The sequence below is a fragment of the Crinia signifera genome, chromosome 4 (assembly GCF_055691185.1).
Source record: "Crinia signifera chromosome 4, ASM5569118v1, whole genome shotgun sequence".
Taxonomy (NCBI): domain Eukaryota; kingdom Metazoa; phylum Chordata; class Amphibia; order Anura; family Myobatrachidae; genus Crinia; species Crinia signifera.
The window spans coordinates 226,355,413-226,369,040 of NC_139220.1; the positions used below are offsets into that span (position 1 = coordinate 226,355,413).

Consider the following 13,628-nt stretch of genomic DNA (forward strand, 5'->3'; position numbering starts at 1 on the left):
TGGGCAGTAATATCATGCCCAGATCGCATTCCAAATGGGATCAATGATAAATGGGCCCCTCAGTCACTGACACTTATCAGTGACAGAGAAGGACAATATCACAAAGGGATAGTTTGCAGTACTACATCCAGGTGTAAAATAATCTGCTAATAAACATACTAATTGTATGTGGGTGATACAGAAATTTTATTACATATTTTATCTCTTGAAATATTGTCAATGTTAAGCTGTCTAGTAAAACTGTTTTGTAAATTTGATATATATTAGAGAATTATATGATTGTGTTGTTTCTATAATGTGTCACTATAGAATTCATTTTTATTTGATAATCAATAGAACAAAACTCCTAATGGAGAACAACAGAGAGGGCTTTCGTACAGTATATAAGTAACATAATGATATGTTGAACACCGATGAGTTTATATGATTAACCTTTTTAATAAACCTTTCCAGAAAATATCTTGATTTATCACAATCTATTATTCCAATCCAATTTTTGCTAGGATCTTTACAGTTAGAAAAAATCTTTTCAATTAAAATGAATGGAGGCTAATATTTTATTCAGATATTAGTGTAGATCTCTAGAGTGTCTCCATATGAGAACCTTTGCTCTTTCTTATAAGGAGGTATATATAATTCTAGGCGTGCAGTAGACTAGAGCGGGAGATTGGGGGCTTTGGGGAAATGGTACATTAGTCAAATAAATTAGTAAATTGCACCCAATGCTACATTTTGCCTTTGCCTTCTCTGTAGGTGTACTCTGTGGTGGTATACATAGGTCGATGCATGTTACAGTTACAGAGATAGGACAATAGGTTTTTGTTTGTAATTTTGTTCCCATACCTAGTTAGTGGTTTTCAGGCTCTCATAGGGTTTAGGAAGGACATGTACATTTCTACAGGTCTTAAGACATTACACCAGTGGTTCCCAAACTTTATGAATCACGGCACCCTAATTTATCATAATATTTTTCAAGGCACCCCTAGGCCAAAAGTTTGTTACTGAGAGTTTCAGAAAAAATATAAAATTAAATAAGTTGTGATTAAATTGTATCCTTAGGTCCAGTTATATGGTGAGGAACATGATTCACTTCTGTTTACTCACATATTTTATAATTGGAAGCCATGAGCACTGATTTTGCCTATTTCATTGGCCATGAAAAATGTAATTGGTTCTGGACCACCAATCTGAGGCACCCCTGCAAGTGCTCCGACGCACCCCAAGGAGCCTAGGCGCACAGTTTGGGAACCTCTGCATTACACTGTAAAGATGGCCATACAGAGGTCGCTCTTGTCGGAGGCACAAGATGGATTTGTGATACCCTTGTACTCTCCCGGCAGCTACTCGGAAGGGCTACCTCCGATTTAGCACTTGATGTGCCATTTTTTACATGCGATAAAGCGCATGTGATTTATCGCATGGAAAAAGACTCCCAGGGAGTTGCTGGGGGACTTCAAAAGAAAATCGGATGTGATACATCGCGGATTTTAAAAAGCACCCGCAATGTGCCGCTGATGGTCTGATTCCAAATTTATCGTATGTGCTGCACATAAGATCTCCAGGCTCCGATCCGATGTGCACAGGAACAAGCACCGGATCAGCCCTGATGTCAAACACCTCCGATTTAGGCCGATTTCCCCTAAATATCATCCCAATTCATCGGAATCGGGTGAAATCTGCCCAAATCAGACCTGTATATGGCCAACCATATTTGATATATTTAAATTAAAAACAAAACAGTTATTTTTACTATTAATACCAGCAACCTCTTTACTGCTATAGACTGCCACGTTCCGACATGAAAATGATTTATTTTAGCCTAAGTAACTCTTCATTTACAATATTTCTTTTATTTCTAATATTCGTCTATGTCTTCATTTCACTTTATTTTCTATTATTGGCCTATGTATTTGCTACTCTTCTAAATGTCATGTTGTATACTTAGAGAAGATTTATAGCGACAGTATATATATATATATATATATATATATATATATATATATATATATATATATATATATATATATATATATATTACAATGTCCACACACAATATTCACGTAAAACATTCCAGGAAATGTGTGTTGATAGCTAGTACATTGCTTGGCACATGTCCATTAAGCATATGTCCAGCCATGGCTTGATACAACATTGCTTATTAAGTGAAACCCTACAGAGATTACTTATTTTGAGCTAGAAGAAAAAGCTTTCCAAAAGAGCTGATATAGCAGTCAGCTATTAATGGGAAAAGCATTTACTTTAGATTAAGAAGCGTGTAAAGGAGAAAGGGTCCTCTATAGATGGCTATTAGGGATGTTAGTTAAATATTTATAATGTCTAAATTAGCATAGTGAAAGCCCAATTCATCAATTTGTTCTGGTTTGTTTGTAAGAGAGAGAGAAAAAAAATCTCTGAGTGCCCTCAGCAAACAAACTGGTGGTCAGCAGCCGAGTACAGGACTGCATTGTGTTATCATTCCGCTGCTGTATTTAGTGTGTACCTGCTTAAAGAAACTTGTTATACCAATTTACCTTGCAACCAAGGTCAATAGTAATAAAATATGTACAGCCTGGCCAAACTGCTTGTAGATAGATGATGATTATGACGGTGGTGTCAATGAAACCCATGATAGAGTGTATAATAAAATGAGATTGATTGAAATACAGACACTTGATAGGTGCAGAACATATTTCATATTTGTTTCACTTTATAAATGCATCACTCCAATCACCATGGGGCGTTAGTGCTGCTGAGCTCTGGTTACATGTTGTATATCTGGATTGGTGGGTTCGGTATCAGCTGACTGCAGACTGGTAGAGATCATATTATCAGTACTGTTCTTTCTGGCATATGCCTTACTGTACATTGCTAAGGTGCATTTTTTGCACCGTTACCTTCAAATACACACTTTGTCCACTACATGCTTATGATGATGATGATGATAATAATATTTATATAGCACTTTTCTACCAATAGGAATCATAGGGCCTTATTCTAGTTCACTCTTTCTGACAAAATCCTTCTTACATGGACAAAACCATGTGCACTGCAGGGGGGGGGGGGGGCAAATGTTACTTGTGCAGAGAGAATTAGATTTGGGTGGGGTTTTACTTCAAAGTGAGATCTATATTGCAGTGTAAAAATAAAGCAGTCAGTATTTACCCTGCACAGAAACAAAATAACTCACCCAAATCTAATTCTCTCTGCACATTTTACATCTGCCCCCCTGCAGTGCACATTGTTTTGTCCATCTAAGAAGGATTTTGTCAGAAAGAGTGAACTAAAATAAGGCCCATAGTGCTTTACAATAGCCCTCTGCTCTTTGAAAAAAATGCAGCTCTGATGCACTGGAGCAAAGTCTAGCCAGATGTTTGTAGTGACAACTTGGTCATGGTGTATGTGTGAATATTGACAAGAGTGCCGCCATCTTTACACACAGACACCAACTTATCAGAGCCCTGCCAATGTGTGCACTAAATATATAACTGTTAATAAATAAGCAATAACAAAACAATTACATGGACTAAACAATAACAAAACAAATGCATTCACTTTCTTAAATGACTCTCTATAAGTAAGACACAGTATCGAGAAAAGTTATTTTATATTATTTAAACATAAATGTTCTGCTTTCAGTTGTAAAATGACACCATGAAACAGTCAGCCTATACCAGCTTCTAGCAACGCTTTTTGAGCAATTTACAGTATATACAATATTTTCCTATATAAAGCACAGACGCCCCACATCTCACACCCTGATCCGGAATGGTTAAGCTTGTGAGAGCTGGGGGTGTCATATTTAATAGACACTTTTTGTAATACTGAATTTTTAATCTTAGCAATACTTCCTAGCCCATTACAGCGACACAAGGCTGAACCAGCTCAAACGCTGGAGATTAACCCCTGCCACCAAGGGCAAACAAAAATGCAGCTCAAAAGAAATCAAGGACAAGAAAGAATTGATCCTCAATGCTAATTTTCCAAATGAATCATAATTAAATGTCTTGGGGACTTGTTAATATTAATAAAGCACACTAAGGGTGTGATAACGTTAATAATTCATGATCAATGCCATTTATGTAAAGCTGAATCTCATACTGATACTCTGTACTGGGGATCATTGCTGGCTGGCACACTTGTGCACTTATAATGTAGCCTTCATGTCTGCCCTTGTATTACAGTGTATAATATTGTCTGTGTAAAGCATCCCAGATTCCACAGTGTGGGCAATCCTGCAGCTTCTCTCCTGATGAGAGGGCACTGGGGTTTGTCAGGCCACTGCAAGTGTGTGTGTGTGTGTGTGTGTGTGTGTGTGTGTGTGTGTGTGTGTGTTGTGTGTGTGTGTTGCTTCTAATTGCCATCGCCCTGTTTAGAAAGCACACATAATGGATTTAATCCCCATCATGTAGTAGAGAAGTGATGTCTACTCCTAGGAGGGATACTGAGTGCTAATGACTGATGCCCCTGTTGGTCTCTTGTAAGAGGTTCTTAGCTAAATCCAGCCCCACTCACTGGGCCGGCTTCATGGCAGTGTAGAACATTTAACATTTGCAATTCTGTGTTTGGAGGCAGCAGGACGTTTTGTCCTGGGGTCACTGACCCTGTGCTCCCCGATCCGCTGCCTTGAAACCTTAATTGAATGACAGATGGTCAGCTTAGAGAGCCAGAAGCCCTAGAGTGTCACTTGCCTGTAGCAAAGAAAACCAAGTCGCTATTTGTTTCTCCAAAGAGCCCGATCACAATGTATATTTGGCCGGGCGGACGTTGACCCTTGTAAATGAGGTTTCCTGGAACTGACCTTGGTCCCTGCCATGTGGCCGGGGCGCAGCCTTACATCAACCCTCACCCCACTCAGCACCTTGCTGGGGGTAGCAATCGGCTAATGCAGTCGTGACCCAAAACTGCATCAGGAGCTGGATGGAAAGGAATCATATTTCCAGCATTAAGAGGCTGCTTTCCCTGAGAGGTCATTAATTGCAAGTCACTGGGCTTGTTATTTCACATTTATTTTGTTTTATTTTTACAGAATGCTAGATACCATTTATCTTGCTGATACAGTTCATGACTGCCATCAATTCACACACGTCAGTATTGTTAGCCAACAAGCTCTCTGCCCCCAAATAACGTCACTGCCCCCCTTTGCTGCTGTATTCTTCTTGCATCACCTTCTGGTCCCTCCCTTTGTATACATGACTTAACTGCAAATTCAGCCTGCAAGACCCAACAGAGCAGAGAGCAGGCGATTCTCTCCTATCAGGAATATCATGGGCACGTGATGCTTCATTGTACAGAGTATATGCATGGGACTGTAATACTATATATATATATATATATATATATATATATATATATATATATACATACATACATACATACATACATACATACATACATCAAAGTCAGTCCGCGCATGAGGACTTTTTCTATATTTCTACAGACAATATTCTATATACAGGGTAATACAGTGGTCTGGGACTGGGGAGGGGAGTTGGTGACACTATACAGGGAAATATAACAGTTTTCTCTTCCCTATATCTATCATGTGATCACCATAGATCACCATATCTATTCATCATGAGATGTTTCATCTACTCCATTCTCCCGGTATTGGATTATTGCAGAATTCATTTCTGTGTAAATGTTAATTGCCAATAATCATCCCTGTGAGATGGAAGAATTATGGTTATTTGCAGAAATGTTTGTTGCAATGGTGGATGGGGTGAATCTGGGACCAGTGTGCTCTTCCCTAATGGATCCGGTGCTGCCTGTATAATGTGATGGGGTGTATTGCCATGGGTGATATACAGGGGGATGTTATGTCCTTAATAACACTGTGCAATTTATTCATGCAGTGTCCACACCTCTGGACATTACCCACCCAGCACATAGGATCTGTGAATTAGGCGAGGAAAGGTCAGGGGGTCAGTAAGATAATATGACCACATATCCTAAAGGTCACTGCATTCTCAATTCCATTCTGGTCCATTGTGTTGTCTTTAATGTGAGGAATGGAGTGATCGTGGGGGACAATATACAGGTGATTTTGATGGATACGACTAATTACATTGGACGTGTGTTTGTGATACATAGTATAAAGAGATAGTCCTATGTAAATATACGTAAGTAGCTGGCCAGTGCTTTATCTCTCTCCATGAAATGTATATTGGGATGAAAACTTAACGGGAGAGCTTGCACTGGCGATAAATAGCATTATTCTAGTTAGTAATAGACAATTATGATATTAGGATTGAGGTTTTGTGTTATTATTAGCCGGCATAATAGCATCATTATCCCGTATAAAATAATGCTATACATACATGTATAGACTATTCACTTGAGGTGGTAATACTTTGTTACAGGATAACATATAAGGATGGAATGGGCCAAATTGTAATTCCAAGTTGACAACGTTTGCTCATTTCCAAATGCAGTATGTGTGTGATCACCTCTGTGGGCAATTCTAATGCAGCAGATATAATATTGTTATTGTGATTTTTCATTGTACATACAATTCCACCAGCATACCTTCTGCTTGGAGGCCTTTAGTGATATTGGCCTGGAGATACTGCAATTGGAAGCTCTCTACAGATCTGTGTGCCGTGCACATTGCCATGCTAAAGCTTCCTATCCCTTTAAAAATAAGAGCTGTGATTCCTGCAATCACTGGTGTTACAGTAAAAGCATATTGATCCGCAGCCCATATTGCATGAACAGGAGGACTCAGGCAGCAAAACCTAATCAACTTATTTCAGTGTAAGCATTTAACCATTTATAAATGTTTTATTTCTGCAGAACCACTAACACCTGCTGCCTAATAAATACCATGTAATGTAATCTATCCACACCCAGCTAAATGATAAGCAGCATCCATAGCTTTCTGGTTTTAATTAGAGCCTGAGATCTTGCTCAGGGAAGAAGGCCCAGCTGAAGGAAGCAAATGCAACCTTATGCAGAGATAGCTGACATCAACTTCCGCAGCAAGTCCAGATCGAACCTTTCGATTGTAACTGAAACAATTTGCATACTGATTCTCTTTCATTGCCTTCCAGATCCATAACAAGGCAGCCGGCTATTCAAATGCAAGAAGCATCCCTAAATGCAAGGCAGGCTCACCCAAAGAGCAGCTACACAGAGCTACTGACTGAGAATATGAGAAATAGCACAGTGCTCAAGATGTATGTATGTCTGTGTGTGTTTGCATATATATATATATATATATATATATATGCACACATACATATGCACATATTCCTTTTATATTTTTGCTGGATACAGTATTTTTCTTCTACAAAATATGGAGGACTTGAGTCCATGACTGGAAATCAGGATGGAGATATGGAGAATGAGAGATGCTGAGCAATGTTTTGATCTCAAGTGGAACAAGAGGCTGTTTTGCAATGGATACTGCACACATCTGCTGAAGAGGGAGAACTCAGCCCACCAGATGCAATAGGAAGATGGTACATCTCAGCCTGTGTGCCCTGTCTCAGGCTGGCGGAGAAACGATTTCTTCTAGATTTTTTTTTCTCCCCCATGAATAAAATGAGTTCATATATTCTTGATGTTTGGTGTTTTCTCTGGAATGGACAGATCTCCAGGCAATGGCTTTCCTACTATCATTTAAAATTATTCAGATAGATTTTTTTTTCCTAGGGGCAAATCTAGGATGCAAACCTGCCTGGGATGTCAAAGAGGCAACTTGCCATGAAATCTGCTAATGTGCTGCGGATCACGGGGGTAAGCAGATCTAACTGGAGAAAGGAAGCAATGGGAATTAAAGCACACCTTGAATGAACTCAGGCTGAGGAAAGTGTAGAGGTGACACTAGGCGCCCTGCTGAGCTTAGTGGGCATGCAAACAAGCTTTAATGCTCATCAGAAGGTCAGCAGGAGCGTCACAGCCTAAATTCTGCATGTTCTGTGCTGTGGGGGTCATCCTCTGTACAGCCCGGTGCCACTAGATGGATGGGGGATGCAGCTCTGTTATTTATACATACGTGGGATGCATCCAGCAGGAGATATATATACATACATACAGTATGTGTGTATCATGTATGGCTGCCCCTGTCTGCTGGAGGGCACACGCCCGGTTTGTGATGATACAAATACCATGTGTTACTGTATGTGTATATTTCTCATGTAATGCTGAACACAAGAGGGAGGTGGCTCCTGTATAAAAAGCGCAGAAAGAAAAACAACTTCTGCAGAGTAGATTTTGCTGCTGAAATCTACGATTCGGTGCATGGTATTCTGCAATACATACAGTGCCACGATATCAGTCTATATGTGTGGGACGTTAGCTGCATTTCAGCGAATTTAGCTCATCTTAGAATGACAGTACATTCCTAGTTTACATGGTCACCTGTAATGGTCTCACCGTAACACAGGGGATCTGTGTCTGTGGTGCTAAGAACGCGATGAGACCGAGGAACTATAGTGTAGGAATATGCAAATGAAACATAAAGACAACAGGGGATGATGGAAGGCTAATTCAATTATTTGCATTATATATATATATATATATATATATATATATATATATATATATATATATATATATATATATATATATATATATATATATATATTATATAGATAGATAGAATAGAGAGATAGATAGATAGAATAGATAGATAGATAGATAGATAGATAGATAGATAGATAGATAGATAGATAGATAGATAGACAGACAGCAGGTACTGTATTCACCTATCTACTAACGAAAGAATAGACATCTTAGAGTTCTCTCTCCCGATTAAATAGACAGTATCCTAAAAGGAACAATATGCCCAAAAATATAGCGTATAGTAAAAGAGCTGTGAAAATGTACATGTTTTATATATTAATGAGAATGCATAAATCTGTCTAACAGTGTGTGTAGGTGTATGCATGTAAGGATTGTGTGTACAGTATGTATGGAAGTGTGTGTACGCACACATTTAACTGTAATATGTATATGTGCTGCCATTTTTTATAACTGTCTGTTTCTCACTCTCTCGATAGATGAGATAGATAGATAGATAGATAGATAGATAGATAGATAGATAGATAGATAGATAGATAGATAGATAGATAGATTGATAGATAGATAGGTAGACGGATTATGAGAAAGACTGCATGTATATGCATATATGTGAATTTGAATTTTACATATATATATATATATATATATATATATATATATATATATATATATATATCGCATTGATGCTTTCCAGGTCTGAGAACCAACGAGTGCATGTAGTACATATTGTGTAGAATAAGGATATTTCTATTAATATTATTTTTCTCTTTTTGAAGAGCCAAGCCTGTTTCTTATTCCGCTGCACCTGGATCACCGTTATTAACCTGCTAGGTGCTGGTATACCTTTTGTGCCAGACCTGACTGTAGCTAATCTCCTGGTGCTACGTATAACAGTTTGGGTGAGACGGAAGTGACGATATTCACTTATGCCTGTTGGACTGTATCATAGATATGGGAGAAGATAATTAAGTCAGCTGCAAATAATATGAAAAAAAAAACCTCAAATGAGCACGATTACAATACATAATTTAAAGGTGTTTTTGCCCTACAGGCTTGAAAACATCGCGGTACATTGACAAAATCTGAAAGGTTGCTTGACACATTAATCAATATAGAGGGATCTAAATAGTTAATTATAATGGTTTACACACTGAGATTAAAACAAGTTGTAGTCATGGTGAAAAATGGGGTCTTTTGATATACAGGGTAGCTACATTTCGTGGCACGTAAAACCAGAAAAATAATATATTTGTGTGCAACAGGGATACATAAGCATATGTCTGATATACTATATGGTCATATACATTACCATGTACATGACCGTATCCAGTATATTCAAGAAATCAAGAAATATTGCTATCTGATCAATTTCATTTAGGGTTCATTGCTGGGGGAAAAATAAATTCAGGTAACGCGAATATAATGAGTGTGGTTAAAATAAATCAGTAGGGACACTGAGGGATAAATGTAATTGACTTAATTTCACTGTTTTAATGGGTTAACATGAAAAATCGATATGCAAATCTGTTACTGGGCGCAGGAGGAATAGAAAACACTCTTTGGGGTCTGAAAGTGTAAAATGAATCAGTGTGGCATTGTGTAACTTAGTTATGTTATGTTAGGTCAATTAAGAATTTGATAATCCCTGAGATGTATTGCTTCCTTCAGAATAAACTGGGATGTATGACTGATGACAGTCAATAATAATTACTTATAAACTAGATATATCAGAGAAATAAGGATTGTCAACTACTTTATTTTACTACTATTTCTTGTAATAGGCAGATAGATAGATAGATAGATAGATAGATAGATAGATAGATAGATAGATAGATAGATAGATAGATAGATAGATAGATAGATAGATGATATAATATGGTCATTGTATCCATTTAAGTAATACATATACTTAACAGTTTCGAAGGATGGTGAAATTGTATTTATTTTTATTCAAACCACTTCACATATTGTTCGATTAACACGACTACATGTCATTTCTGTATAAACCAGCAATGTACTAACTTAGATAATAAACCTAGAAAAAAAATCTCTGTACATTTCCTGCTGAGTTTTTATATGTGAAAAAATGTTCTCCATTTAACCGAATAAGACAATAAATCTAGTTTCACCATTGATTTTTATTCTGCCCAAATGAAGTGATGCTTCGAGAGGGGCGAGAACGGGTTTCAGTACTAATTGCACAGCGTGCAATGTCTCAGTACAGTATATACATTATACAACACATTGTCCGCATTATTCTTCCCTACACTAAAATATAGTAGTAAGTAGTTGCTCGGTAAGTTCATAGATATACTTCCGAACTGTGTGTGTGTGTGTGTGTGTGTGTGTGTGTGTGTGTGTGTGTGTGTGTGTGTGTGTGTGTGTGTGTGTGTGTGTGTGTGTGTGTGTGTGTGTACTGTAAATAAATATATAGATACATACATATATATGTGTATATATGTATATATAAATATATATATCTATATATATCATTTCTCTTGTATGAAGCATCACAGGATAGACTTGTATGCCTATTTTTCACATATTTATGCCTTTTATAACAGGTTGGACAGTGTAGCAACTTTTAAAACAAAGTGTGCTTCATATAAATGTATTAGTGAGATATAATCACATTCAGTAACCCGAACTTAGAGAGTAGGTAATAATCTATATATAAATGTGTCCAATATATATGATTCTGCTGTAAATGAATGCTTTTATCTGATCGTGGAGAATATCTGCATATTACTGTCAATCCGGCGGTTTACCAACCTTAATTCTGATAGTTCCAAATAAACGACATATTACCACAGCGATTCATTTGAACCCATATTATACCATTTCTTTATTGTTTGTTATTCCAGTTTAAGCTAAAAATTATCTAATTTTACTATGGTAGTGTTAATTTCTAACTCAGATTTCCAGGCCCTTAAATGTGTTTACCTTAGTAAATCCCTGATTATAAATGGATTTAGATCCAGCCGGAGTGGGTGAAATTCCAATAAAATCAATGCACAGTTTTGCTGTGACACTGCATTTGCCTTTTGCTGGAAAAAAATAAATCCCTCCTAATATTTTATGTTTTCTATGGGGTGTTTGCAGTCCTTATCACACTATATTATTACACATCTTAAAAACCAGTAGGATAGGAGAGACAGCAGATTAAGCTGACAATCATTCTCACACTATCTTATGTAAGTTATTTTACTTTGTGGCTAAATCAACGTTGGTATTTAAACAATTATATAAACACTTGTTTAACAGGTAAACCGAACAGAGGTCCTGCCAACGCCATTACTTTCTAGTGTCGGTGTATAGAAGTACTGGTTCTCAAATGTATTATTGCACCTGATTAGAAAAATACAAACACCCATGTAATATTGTTATTATGTCTGTATAGTATGCTCAAGAACAAATCATCTGTGTATCATTGTACCTGTACACGGCAATACAACTCATTCATATACCGTTGCATTATCGCACATAGATAATTCATTACATAAATCCATGTTACGTATAACAGTGTACAACAATATTATATACAATGTTATATATTAACAATAGGTTTGGATTCCTCTTGCACAATTACATTAGAAAAAGATCATTTACATGCGTGTGTGTGTATATTTGTGTGTGTATATACTGTATACACACACATTTTCTTTCATAGATTGGAAATTCATCTTGAAATCATATACTAAAGGTTTTATTACACAATGCCAGATATGTTAATGATATCCTTTTACCCTACTTCGTAGCCTGTATTGATGCTGGTGATGATGGAACATATAACAAAAACAATATATATATATATATATATATATATATATATATATATATATATATATATATATATATATATATATATATATATATATATGTCTACCCGTACAGTTGTTGCAGTTATCGTAGTTTGGTTCTACTAAACATTTTAGTGCAATGGGCAAGAAGTTTACGCCATACATTCTGCTTTGGGACAGTTGTAGCTATAGTTTATAACTCAGAATTCCTGCAATATTATGTTTATTGATGATTTTATGTATTTTGTATACTGGAATATAAATTCTGCAAACACATCCTGCTTTATCTAATTCCGCATACTGTATGTGTGTATATATATATATATATATATATATATATATATATATATATATTCTGAAATTCTCAATTATTTAAACAGTTAATACAAAAAATATAGGAGAACCCCAAGACCTCTGTTGCCCATTGTAGTGAATCATTGTCCTCCGTTCATTACACACAACATAGCCGGTGTTTATAAAGTCCATTTGCTTAAATGACTTTCGAAATAACTTCTAACGTCTTAAAAATTATATTAATTTATTTGTTTATATTCTATTTGCATTTATAACTGATAAAAAAAGTTTACATATTTATCTTGTTTTTGTTTTGTTTTTCCATCATTAACATCATTAATACAGGCTATCAATAACTCTGTCGTTTGCAGCATAGCTTCATAGTATTGATCCATCCAGCTATTCATCTCTGCCATACAAGACATGGAATAATTTTCGCATTACAGTAGCCTGGATTTGCTTTTAATTCATATTTAAAGCTGCAACTGGCCCCGTGGAGCTCTCTGTGCAAAGACTAGAGGCGCCTAATTAATAATAACTCAGAAACTAAGGAAGGCTTCAGTATGTAAATAATTAATACAGGCATCTATGTCTCTTTCAATATTACTACTTTAAAGTTTTAAAGTTTGTTGGGACAAGCTCGTCTGCACTTTAGAGTATAAAATCTACTGATCACACACTTTTTATGAAGTGTGTGTGTCTGTTGTGTAGTCTGTGTGTCTGCATTCAGATAATACAGTATGTTATGTATATAGTATTGTACTGAAAGCTTCGTTTGCTTTAGATTTGGTATATGTGTGTATGTGATCATATAAATAGAACACTAATCAATGTAACTGTGACTAACCAATGTAACTGTTTAGATACAGTATAGAAGAGGACAGTAGATACAATGGGACATGGACAGGTAAAGGATCAGTGTACTGTATGCAGACAGACTGTGTGCTGCTTAAAGGGGTAGCGGCACATAAAAGTGGAGAGTGAATAGGAGAGAGACAGGGACAGCCTGAT

General features: G+C 36.6%; 1 long non-coding RNA gene across 2 annotated transcripts; it reads left to right on the top strand.

The window, feature by feature from the left end:
* The first annotated feature begins 6,696 nt into the window (after nucleotides 1-6,696).
* Nucleotides 6,697-7,555, top strand: LOC146072538 (uncharacterized). 2 transcript variants are annotated; one of them, XR_014473172.1, is made up of 3 exons: nucleotides 6,697-6,753; nucleotides 7,050-7,175; nucleotides 7,276-7,555. It is a non-coding gene; the product is annotated as an uncharacterized LOC146072538 (long non-coding RNA). The 2 variants fall into 2 exon arrangements; XR_014473171.1 differs by having other exon boundaries at nucleotides 7,050-7,555.
* Nucleotides 7,556-13,628: the final 6,073 nt, after the last annotated feature.